The sequence below is a fragment of the Rutidosis leptorrhynchoides genome, chromosome 2, assembly GCF_046630445.1.
Source record: "Rutidosis leptorrhynchoides isolate AG116_Rl617_1_P2 chromosome 2, CSIRO_AGI_Rlap_v1, whole genome shotgun sequence".
Taxonomy (NCBI): domain Eukaryota; kingdom Viridiplantae; phylum Streptophyta; class Magnoliopsida; order Asterales; family Asteraceae; genus Rutidosis; species Rutidosis leptorrhynchoides.
This window is the reverse complement of record NC_092334.1, coordinates 616,698,333-616,711,725: the sequence shown is the minus strand read 5'-3', so window position 1 is coordinate 616,711,725 and position 13,393 is coordinate 616,698,333.

Sequence of the window (13,393 nt, the reverse complement as noted above, 5' to 3'; positions counted from 1 at the left end):
CCTTCGGCATTATAATTACTGAAAATAACCTTGCAATTCCTTTTTAAAAGTATCCAGTATTATCACCCATTCAACTAGTCAACGACGACCTTTCAGACTTATAACTTTGGCATATACGTTTTTGTTACTGGGGAACCTTTTATGTTCCACCATATTAGCAGTAAATGTACCAGCGACTCCGTCACTCTGCTATTTGAAACTCTCCGGAAATCACTATATATACATTGAAACCCTATCATGTACTCATCCACATCTTGTAACAATAGTTGCCATTCCAACTATCGGGAATTTGCAATCAGTATTTTGAAATCTTGCAGCACGTCTACGCCAACAGTTATATGTGTACATATAACGTCTACCTCCTCGAATTACATACTTCGAATGTGAAGTTTTTGAAAAACACCCCAAACTATGAAACTAGTTCTCTGAAATTAGAACAATGCTGATGAAGCAGCAAAAACTGTAAACGACCTTAACAGTCAAAAGTTTGATGATAAAGAATAATATGATGGTAAAGCTGAGAAAAAAAGAAGGTTTGAAACTGGAAAACGGATTGAGCAAAGTATGAAGGAGGGCTGTGGATAAATCACAAAGACTAAACCTGCCTTCAAAGAATACAAATGATTCAGTATCTGCTGAAGTCATTAACGAATACCTTGCTACTAACTCAAAATCCGTTACGAACAAATCTTCTTCATCATTCTTCGATATTAGAAATTCTAAGATATCATCGTATCTTTTAAATATCCTCGATATTTCTGAAGATATTTTCATAAGCATTCTTATCTGAAATCATTCATCTCTTCGCGCTATCTGTATTACATCATAAAAGAAACTATTTTAGTTTCTAAATTCTGAAACCTTCAAGTTTAAAATTTGAATGTTTTGAAGTAGTGTTGGGAACTGAAGCATGAATTAGTATAATATAATGACACTTGATCAACGTGATTATATTACAGTAAGTCATGCTGAGTTTCTAATGGAACGTGATAAAGGTTCACAGATCATACCCTCATCATGAACCATGTTACATAACCCTTTCATTCTATTTAACCTCTAAACATATCAAGAAAATATTTTTCTTGATGATTAAGGTCTTTTTCGAGGTATTCTGGTAATTTGACAAGTCAGATTGTGCCATTACCGTTTCTTTCTTAGAATATTAATTATGTTCATTTCAAAATCCATACCTACGAATTTTGGACCATTATTCGCTTGACTTAAAGTCGGGAAAAGAAAACGAAAGCATGAAGCTCCGAAATATAATGGAAAATATAAAGCCCGAAAACAACCCCGAAATTACAAACCGTGTATATCAATGCGTATAGCAATATAAAGACACGGGAGAATGAAAAACACTATAACCCCAAGGTAATAGTAGAAGAAAATAACTTCCTCTGGTGGCAGATGAAAAAGAAGAATGAAGGATACGATAGCCAGGAAAATATCAAGAATCAGAACTGGATTAAGCATTTTCACAATCTATTGGGATGTATGAAATAATAAAGAAAATTATAGGAGTGTTGAAAATAAATGAAACGGAAGAGGTCAATTTATAGCAAAATATCGGACGCAGTAATAGAGTCAGATTACACATTTAATCAAAGAAAATCCTAATTTCCGCAAATTCCGAAAAATCAAATCTTATTTAAATTATGAAGATTTTCTATTCCTTAAAATCCGGAAATCAATCGTTACTACATCAAGAGATAAGACGCATCTCTATTCTCCATTTCACTTGATTACGATAACTTCTCTCATACGCTTCGAGTAACTGGATTATTTTATCCATATTATTCAAACATAGATAAAACTCTATTATCAACTCATATTCGTCATTAAAACATTTTTATTGTTAGCCATGACGACCTCACTCAAATTTCGGGACGAAATTTCTTTAACGGGTAGGTACTGTGATGACCCGGAAATTTCTGACCAAATTTAAACTTAATCTTTGTATGATTAACATTTTCGACACGATAAGCAAAGTCTGTAAAACTGAATCTCAAAATTTTTGAACTACTTTTATATATTTAAATACCCTTCGGTTATTTTCGACGATTCGAGAACAATTATATGTAAATAGATACATATATACTATAACATGAAAAGGTAACAATGTATTAATTGTTTGATACCGTACATTAAACTTATTGGTTTAAATATCTATTTGAATGTATATGATAAGTTGAAATATTTATTATTAAAATTTATTTATAAATAACTTCCAATGTGTATTTAAAAACTGATTTATGTATATTAAAAAGATATATACATATATATAATAAACGATAGTAACATTCGTTTATTGATTCAATTGATATTTAGATAAGTTAACTAAAGCGTTTAAGATGAACCAGTTAAACACTAATTTGTTACAGTGTTTTCAAATTGCCACATTACTCAAAATGCTACAGTGTTTTCGAAAATCACTATTTGCTACAGTGAATTGCTACAGTAAAATTTGACTTTGCAAAATTTGACTTTGCTACAGTAAAACGCTATTATAAAAATGTATTTTAACAAATAGCGAGACGATGATTTATAGAAGTAAATGACCAAAACACTCGAAAGTTTAAGATACACTTTGAGTGATATAATTAAGGGATAATTTAAGGCTATTGATAAGGCTAAAAAGGAACATATATTTCATAGCATTATCCCCCAAGAAAGACAGGATTTTAGTTGTAATTGTTCCATATTCAAGTAATATTCGTTTATATTTAATAAGTGCGAAGACAAAAGGCGAAAACGAAGAATTGAAAACGGAAAGGTCCAAAATGCTCAAATGTACAAGATACAATTAAAAAAGTTCAAATTATTGATGAAGAACGTCTAAAAAATGACAAGAGTACAAGTTGCGGAACGCAAAGTACACGATATAAAATAGTACGCAAGGACGTCTGAAAATCCGGAACCGGGACCCGAGTCAAGAAGAAACGCCCGACGCAACGGACCAAAAATATCTAGTCTACTATGCACAAGAATAAAATATAATATATAAATAATTATATTAATTATTTATATATTTATATTTATTTTATATTATGTCGACAAGCTAGGAGCCAAAACAATGTGAGCTGTCCCTGGTCCTCATGCGAGTCGCATGGCCAGAAGGCCATTTCCATGCGAGTCGCATGACTCCAGATTTCAGGCCACATCTATAAATTTCAGTGTTTTCGCTCGATTTAAATCACACACATACACAAATATATATATACTCCGTAATATTATTTATTATTTATTATTATTATTATTATTATTATTATTATTATTATTATTATTAATAAGATTATTATTAATCTTATTATTTTTTTATTATTATTAGTGTTATTATTTTTGCGATACAAAAATAATAATGTACAAAAAATATTACGACGGAGTGCTGTCCAAGTAATTTTCAAAATGAGTTTTCGAGCAAGCTAGAGCTAAGGAAATTATGGGTTATTGCCAAGGAGGTTATGGGTAATGTTCGGGGGTATTTTTTTGTGAATCAAACCTCGTGTTTATCATCTCCGATGCGTCTACGTGCTTTCCTACAATATTGTATATCAATATTTAACTGTGAGTTTCATATGATCCCTTTTACCCTTTACATTTTTGGGCTGAGAATACATGCAAATACTTTATTAACTGTTTTACAATAATTATATGTGTGAGTTTCATTTGCTCCCTTTTTAATTGCTTTTGCAATATATATTTTTGGGCTGAGAATACATGCACTTTATTTTAAACACAATGGATACAAGTACATACTAAATTCTACACTGAGTTTGAACCGAAAATCCCTTAGCTTTGGTAACTAGTAACTGCCAGTTATAAGAACTGGTGGGCGCGAGTAGTAGTATATGGATCCATAGGGCTTGATATCCCCGTCCGAGCTAGAGCGCTAGCCTTTTAACGGACGTATGCTATTTGAGAAGCGTACACGTTGGTTTGCGTGTATTATTAAGATGATTATACAAAGGGTACAAATAATATAAGCATTAAAGTTTAGTTACCAGGGTGCTCAATTTTGTAGAACCGATTGATAAACGTTTCGGATGAAACAACTGAAATCTTGTGATCCACCTTTTATGTAAAACCTATTGATAAACGTTTTAAATAAAACAACTGAACTTTTGTAATCCACATTGATATACGGATTATGTGTAATATTAAAACTATGAACTCACCAACCTTTGTGTTGACACTTGAAGCATGTTTATTCTCAGGATTCTAGAAGTCTTCCGCTGTTTGCTTATACGTGATACAAGATATGTGCTTGGAGTCATACATGCTATATACAAGAAACTTGCATTCACCAAACCATTACCATGTATCTTATTTTGACTGTATTGTCAACAGATGTATTATTGTAAACCATTAAATGGTGATTGTCTATACGTAGAAATCATCAGATGTTAAAAACCTGGAATTTATATATTCATTTATGAAATACCTTTTCAAACGAATACAATGTTACAAAATGTATCACATAGAGGTCAAATACCTCGCAATGAAATCAATGAATGACGTGTTCGTCCATATGGATTTGGAGCGATCGTCACAGCACATCCCGAAGAAGGAAGTTCTTCAGGGATGCCAAGTACTATTACTGGGAAGATCCATACCTGTTTAGAATTTGCCCTGATTAAATAATCAGGAGGTGCCTAGATGAGAAACAAGCAGCAGGGATTCTTCACCAGTGTCACCATGGACCAACAGGAGGTCATCATGGAGCAAACTTAACCGCAAGAAAAGTCTACGAATCAGGATTTTATTGGCCATCTATATTCCGAGATGCGCAAGAGCTTGTAAAGCATTGCGACGCATCCCAAAGACAAGGTATTATCTCTATGAAGAATGAGATGCCTCGGACTAATATCCAAGCTTGCGAGATCTTCGATATATGGGGATTAGACTTTATGGGGCCATTCTCTAAGTCTAATGGGAAAGAATATGTCCTCGTAGTAGTAGATTACGTCTCTAGATGGGTCGAAGCCCAAGCATTCCCAACTAATGATGCCAAAGTCGTCACCAACTTCCTGAAGAGAATCTTCTGCCGATTCAGAGCTCCCCGTGCTATAATAAGTGATAGAGACGAACGGATAAGCAGAGGTCACTAACAGAGCACTCAAGAGAATTCTAGAATGCACCGTCGGCTATCATGGGAATAAATGGGCCGAGAAACTAGATGATTCTCTGTGGGCATTTCGGACTGCCTACAAGAATCCCCTAGGAACTACACCCTACCGAATAATATATGGAAAAGCTTGTCATCTTCTACTGGAACTAGAGTATAAAGCTCTCTGGGCACTGAAAACCTGTAACCTCGATCCTTCAGTAACCGCTAGACATCGAAAGATGCAAATGAATGAACTCGCTAAATTAAGAGACCAAGCTTACGAGACGTTATATATCTACAAGGAACGAACGAAGCTGACGCATGATGCAAAACTGATTCCTACAAAGTTTGCTCCTGGAGATAAGGTTCTACTCTTTAATTCCCGATTCAAGAAGTTCGCCGAAAAATTTAGATCAAGATGGAGTGGCCCATACAAAGTTATTCACGCTTTTCCACATGGAGCCATGGAATTAAAAGGACTCACTGGAAATTTCAAGGTCAATGGCTACCGTTTAAAGGCTTATCTAGAAGACCACAACAAGGAGGAGCACCTTTTCTCCTTTGATCCATTTTGAAGATCTGGGAGGAATAGTCAAGCTCTAACGACTTGATAAACAAAGCGCTCTTGGGAGGCACCCCTTGCTTATCCTTTTAATTTATTTATTTTATTTTCAAATTATTTCCAGTCTACAAATATACTATTTCTGTACACTAACCCTAAGCGCCATACTTGCGCTTAGTACTTACAAGTTTGTTGAATGTATTCAGGCAAAATGCCAAGTTCAGGATCTTCTTATTGTATTCCAGTTCGCAGGAGAAGGACTCCCTGAGTTTACTCTTTAGGAAGCAGTGCAGATCAGTTCAGGCCATCCACAGGACAGTTAGGTCCAAGACGTATGATCCTTGAGAGTGTTGAGGAGGACACTAGTACGGCACCACTAGCCCCTCCAGTGTGACGTTCCCGACGTCTAGCATCGAGACCAGCTGAGTTTCCAGAGTTACCAGAGACACGTGAGCCACAGACTGTGATTCATTATGGAGCCACCTTGAACGATCCAGATGTTACTTGGGCAGTACTTAGAGACCAGTTGAGACTTTACCAAGCTTTCAGAACATACCTTCATCGTGAAGGAATGCCCAAGAGTACTCTGGGCCCTTCATCGTACAGGCTAGCACGCCGTGTCCCTCCGACACGACAAGCTACTATAACAACCCAACTTTTTCTGTTAAATATTTAACGATCGTTACTTGAAATCCGGGATTTTTCATGTTCAGAATCCTTGTATGAACTTATACAACATAGTATTTTAATATGTGTTACATATTACGTGCTTATATGCTTCGGTTTAGAAGTATTCGAAAATTTCAGAAAACGCCTCAGTTAGTGAAAACCTGAAAATGTCATTTCATGACTTACGAAATGTTTGACGATTAATTGAATTAATTTTATATTCATTCATATGATGACTTCAATTAATTAGAAATCCCTAGCTTAGAATATCCGGTTGCGCTATTTTTAGCATATCTCGATCATACGGACTCGAAATGAGGTGATTCAAAAGCCCAGACGTTCGTATTTTGATGTCCTACAATATTGTTCAATAAAAACAAATAAAATATTCCCTCCCACTCCATTATGTCCGGCCTCCACCCTTCCCCATGTGCACACTTGCACAATTTTCTTGATTAAGAATTCTAGCATGCATTTTTTCTCTTCATTCAACCACACACACACATGATCTCTTACTCACATGCTCTCTAGTTGTTTCTTCCATCAATAACACCAGAACTCAGCCATTATCCACCACCAAAACCGTCCACCATCATCCACAACACAATCTTCATCCATTTTCCAAACTTGAATCAAGAACACAACACTATCTTCATTCCTACTTGCATTTCTACAAGCACACATTAAACCCTTGAACTTTTAAGCTCTTAAGCTGTAAGTAAACTCTAATACAACTAATTTCATCATTAATTAACTTACATATATCATATTATGCTTGTAAGAGTGTTGAATTACACATGCATTGCTTGCATGTTGCTTGCTGAAAATTTCCAGCAGTGAATCTGAATTTACAACAGCTATAATTATTTGAAAAATTAACTTTTAAGTTAAAAGCTTTTCATTATGTTAAACTACAGTTCAATACCTTTCTATCCATATAAGAACCATGCATAGATGATGAGTATAAGTACCTCATCTTCTTGAAACAAAAATGCATGTCTTGCTGAAAGAATTTCTGACCTCCGAATGATACTTGCATGTTTTCGATTTTTATGAATACTAACAGTCACATATGACATTTGTTTTAGCAATATATCTCAATGATCTAATATCTCAAACTTGAACCACCTTCATTGGTGAAAGGAGATGAGAGATATGGCTAAACGAAACTAGTAATCGTTTTGTTTGTTGCTGAAAAACTCCCAGATTTCAAGTCCGAGATATAAATAGCTATAACTACTTGAAAATTTAACTTTTGAGCATAAGGCTTTTCTCCATGTTAAAATATAGTTCAATACCTTTCTTTTCATGTAAGATATATGCATGTATGATGAGTAGAAGTGTCTCATCTTGTTGACAACATTTTGCATGTTCTGCTATTAGGATTTATGACCATCAGCTAAAGATGGTGTACTTGACGTTTTTGTGTTGGTCTTCTGACCAAACATGCATGTTAATTGGGTATAATACTCAATGACCTAAAACCTCCAACTTGAATCACCTTCAATGGTGAAATGAGGTGAGAGTTATGCCCAAAATAAAATGACATTCATGTTTGGTGTTGCTGAAATGCTGAACCGAATATCTTATTTTTTTTAATTCCGTGTATTAGGTGACCTTAATGTCATCGTTTGATGAGTTTAAAAGTTTCCTAATGTCTATTTATATGTTCATCACTTCTGGAACAATCATAGTTCCTACATTTGGTATTTAAGTATGTTTCACAAAGATAGTTTAGTCAATATGTCGGGTTTTGTTGTGCTGAAACGTTTGATGTTTCATCGCCAATAAAACATGACTAACAAACCTAATCTGAGATTATTGTTCAAATGACTTTTAATGTCAACTAAATAATCTAAATCTCAGAGGTGGATATGTTACATGAAGATATAAAACATGTGAGTTATGCTCTCCCAATGGTCAATCTTCGTGTTTTGTTGTTTGATTTTGATTATTGAAACCATGCATGTTAAGAGTTTGCATTCTGAAACATTTGGTAATCACTTGAGTCATGTGCCTTGGATATGACTTAATTCCAGATGTTAGACAACTCTTGGCTTTGGATTTGTATGAATTAAGTTTGTCATTTGATTTTTATGCATCGAGCAAGTTGAGTTCACCAACCGTCACACATTCTGACCACTACAGAAAAGTTCACGATTTTGAGTGGCTTATGCTTGGAATTAGTGGGTGTTGATATATGTGTTGTAAAGCTAACTCAATAAGCTACATCTCTGTATTTGAATGGTTTTCTAACTCTTAATATTCTACAAGATTTGGCCAAAATAAAACTGACTTCCAAATCAGTCCACTTTTGAACACTTACGACTAACTACTTAATTAAAAGTAACACTCGAACAAGATTACAAGCATAATGATGACACATTTACGAATTGACTTCTATATTTAAGTACTTATATAGACATTGACCGTCCTCATTTACCTTAGGATGCATACGGAACTCCCGCTATTGAAACCGGACATGAACTTGAGAACCGACCATTATTATACATTGTGAGTCTACAGTCCCGCTTTTTACATATTTTCTGGGATGAGAATACACGCTGGTTACATTATGTTATTACATATGCTTTTACTTTTGACACGAGTACTATTATACATGTTGAGTTATTGTTCACAAAGCCCCTAGCTTGAATACTTTAATTACCTTCGGGTAAGCACGATTTAGATGGACGGATCCATTAGGTTAGGCAAACCTCACCCTACTATAACTGCGGTGCATTTACTTCTAACTACAAGTACACTCGAACAAGTGTATACGATATATGGGGTAAAAGATAAGTGTAGTTGTAAACTATACGTAGGTCTTTAGCTAGTATTCAAGTGCTCATGGTTGTATATACTTATGAAATCTCATGGTCAAAAACTAATAACTACTTTTCTGAATACTGACTTTCAGACACTACTTTATGTTACTTAAACCTGTGGTTTACAAACAAGAGAAATTAAACTTGACATGGTATTGTCTACAAACATTTGAAACAGGACACAGTGCTATCTACAAACTTTAAATATGAAAGCTTTGTGGTCTCATATGTTATAATTGATTACTTAAACTGGTGTTTTACAATCAAGGAGGAACAAAACATTTTTGAATGTCATACACAACTGAAACTTGACATTGTTGTTCACAAATAGATTAAAACTTGACAAATGCTGTCTACAAACTTTTAATATTAAATCTTGGTGGTCTTATGCTAATAAACATTTTTCTGAAAATTGTTTCTTAAACATACTGTATTATTTACTTAAACCTGTAGATTCACTTAACATTATTGTTGACCCGTTTTGCGTGTTATTTCTCAGGTATTAATTGCTTCCGCTGTAGAACTTTTCTGTTATATAGAAGTCAAGCCATGCGCTGGGACCAGAGTTAACATCGCCGTTAATGGATTTTAACGGGGTGTTTCAGCTACCCCCAGGAACTCCACTCCAGTCTCAGTTCGTTCAGTCACCATAGCCGCCGTTCCGACTCACGTTGCTCCCATTACGCCACCTGTGCTAGTCATTTCACCTCCCCCAGTCGTGGAGACGGTCCCTATTCATGAGCCACCAGAGGGCTGCCACTTAGTGACAGTACCCATCTCAGTAGAGCCACCCATGGCTCAGGTTTTTGAGATTACCAGGAACGTTCCCGAGGAAGAGCCGTTTCCTAGCTTATCACATCTGGAGTTGCCATCGGACCTTTGTCTAGACACGCTTTTGAGCCCCGCACTGGATGTAGGGCAACCATTAGAGTATTTGCCGACCCTTGAGGATGACGATGATCTCTTTGGATACTTCACAGACACGACTCAGCATATTGGCCAGGATAGTATTCCGTAGACTACTTTACTTTATTTAATTTTTAATTTTATCTTTTTAAAGCATTGTATGAAAAAGTATATATAGTGGAAATGCTGCCTTTCTCTTTTGTTCTTCATGCAGAATTTTATCAAGAGACTGGTTCTTTCCAGCATTAGGAGACCCTGACCGTAGAAACCTCGACCGTAGAACGCACAACCGTAGGGAAGTAATCTTTCCTCAAATCTCTTTCAATTATCACGCACTAAAATCTCTAAGTGTGGGGTCATCCCCACACCAAACTCAGAGATTCTAGAGGCGCTGTCCTTAATTTATTAAATATTAAAATATTCTATTTCAGGGAACATTAGGGACAATGTTCCTCTAAGTGTGGGGTAGTGGGTAAAGATTTAAGGATAAGTAACCGTGAAAACGCCAAAGTTTTGAAAAATTCTTTTATCTAAAAGTAACTAGAAAGGAATATATAGGTAATTTCGAAAAAATTCTTACCTCGTTTTACCCGAAAGATTCTATAAAAATTGCTAGAAATCAGTTTTCGAAACATTTACTAGAACGGAACGATTAAGCTAAAAACTCATGGTTTACGTCAAAAGATTTCTTTCGACAAAATATGGTAAAGGCTACGCATGACCAAGCACGACCCCTACTCCCAAAAAGTGAGGACTTTTGGACCCAAAGTATCTGTACGATCCATCAAATCTACAGTACTTTGTCAATTCAATTGATGAACGTGCCGGTGTACGGTTCAAGTTAGAACTTGGTTTTGACATTTGTTTCGAGGTCAATGGTTAGTAAGCACCATACGTGGTGTAGGTGCGATACTCCTTCCAAAATCATTCTGAATAGAGAAGACAAAGAGCCATCCATTTCCGTTTCCACTCCACGCAATTTAAACCCTACCAACTCACACAAAGAGTTAATGAATCAGAAATATTCACCTCAAATTCACTCCCAAAATACACTACCCATTCACCTTCATTCCCTTTCCATTTATCAAAAAGATCCAGAGATTGATGAAGAGATAGATCGATCAAAATTCGCTTCAAAAGCACTTGTTGAAAAGATTTCGAACCCCTGATTGTTTTTGATAGGTCAAAGACCTATTTTTCGTTAAAATATCACTTCCTCTCGGGGCACCAGGAACGAAAGGTAAAAGTTATGAAGAAAGGGTATGACAAAAAAAAATTTGAATGAAAGAGCAAAGTCTCTAAATAAAGGCAAGAAAACCCCGAGAAGTTGCCCAAAGAAGAAATTACCGGAAGAGTCGAGAAAATTCTAGACAAAGTCTTAGCAAAACCCGCATCTTCCAAGGAAAACTATTGCGGAATTTAAGCCGTTCTCTATCCAAAAAGGGTACTCCGAAGAATCAAAATCTATCAATTCTCTCTAAAAATCAAAAGATCTGGATACCTTTCACCCATCCATAAAATTTCCAAACCCTATAACCCGTCTTCCTCTTGAAAGAATGCCTAGGAAGAAAATCAGTGTCGTCCTTACTTAACTGGTGGAGATATCGATGCTTTACCAAGCCTCTGATGAGAACTGTTACACGACTAGCTTCTGAGCGACAATACAACTAGAATAGGGCACCCTAAACACTTGAGTGATATGAGTGATCCGCTAGTAAGAAGCCTGGTCATGTATACTCTACATCTGAGAGTTAGAAAGTACGCTTTTTTCACTATGGACGAGATTGAAACCTAGCGACTAAAACCATCAAAGTTCGAAACTTTTTCTAATACTTTCGAAAGATGTGACGACTTCTGATGAAGGCATAATAAAAGATCTGAGGATAGGCAAGGGAGAATCTATTAGAAAGATCCTTATATTACCGTTATTTACTTGAGGACAAGCAAAGCTAAGTGTGGGGTATTTGATATCAGCCAAAAAGTCACGTTTTTACCCCCGATATTAGGCCCTAAAACCCATAAAGTTCCAAAAATTATCGTAAAAATAATCGCTTTGTCGGTTGATTTTGTAGATTAATTAATTACAAAGGTGATGCAAAAAGAATCAAGTAAAACGGAGCTAAAACGAAGAATCTAGGGCGAAAACGGTGAAAGACAAGAAAACGAGTTACGATCCAGGAAATCAGGCTGACCAGGCAAGCCAAACGGCCTGCCAAATGGCCTGCCAAACGGCCTGCCAAATGGCCTGCCAAACGGCTTGCCTGGCTCAGAAACGGTCTGCCAAATGACCCAAGCAAACGGCCCAAGCAAACGGCCTTGGCAAAAGGCCTGCCAGCCGTTTGCAGGCAAAAATCAAGTCTATTTAAAGGGCCTTCTCCATCCATTTCAACACACACTCAATTTACAATTCATTTTATATTTTCAAGTTTTAGGTTAGTTTTTAGTAGTAGCTAGCTTAGCTTTTATTTTCCGAAGGATATCCCGGCGAGTCTCTGCGATCTTGGGTAGATTTCTTCGGCCTTTTAAGGTTTTTATCCGAAACGCTTGTCTTTTGTATTAAACATGTATTCTTATCTTTTATGTTTAATAATGCATTCCGATATTACCATGATAGCTTAAGTAATCTGTATGTTTCCATGATAGAAGTTTGGGTTAGCGTAATTATGTTAAATTAGTACGGTTATTGTTATTATGCTGAACTAGGAAGTCTGATAGATTTGTATGCTAGCATCTTAAGGATTGACCAACCTAGGTTGTGATCAGGACTTGTCCACCTATATAAACTTAGCTACTTCATAGGATTAAGACCCCTGGTTATACTGTATCTGAAGATTCTATGAACTCGGTATGGCCGGAGTTCCCGAGAGGCATTTAATGCGCTTTTAGGACACAGAACTTAGGAATTGAGACATGAATGACCTAGTATACCTATTGACTGTTCCAGAGAGACCTCTTAGGAGCTGTTAAGATCTATCCAATGCCTTGAATGTATGACCCAAACCTATTGCATGTTCTTGTTTGATTGTTGCCCTAGGATTAAGTCATACCAACTGTCTAGGTACCTGTTAGGTTTCTATCTGCTTTACTTTCAGTATATCAACTTTAATGCTGTATAACGTTTGTCTTGGTTAGATCTCATTAGTATGATGAAATGGTTGTTAGTTTTCATTTAAGGTTTTGTCAACTTAACCTGACACACTCCTTCCGTTTGTGATCAGTGTTCAATCAACACGGCACGTTGTTATTCAGTTAACCAAACTAATAACGAGGGTTAGGATTAGAACTCAACTCGCTAATAAACCTAGTGCTTTACTAAGGGTA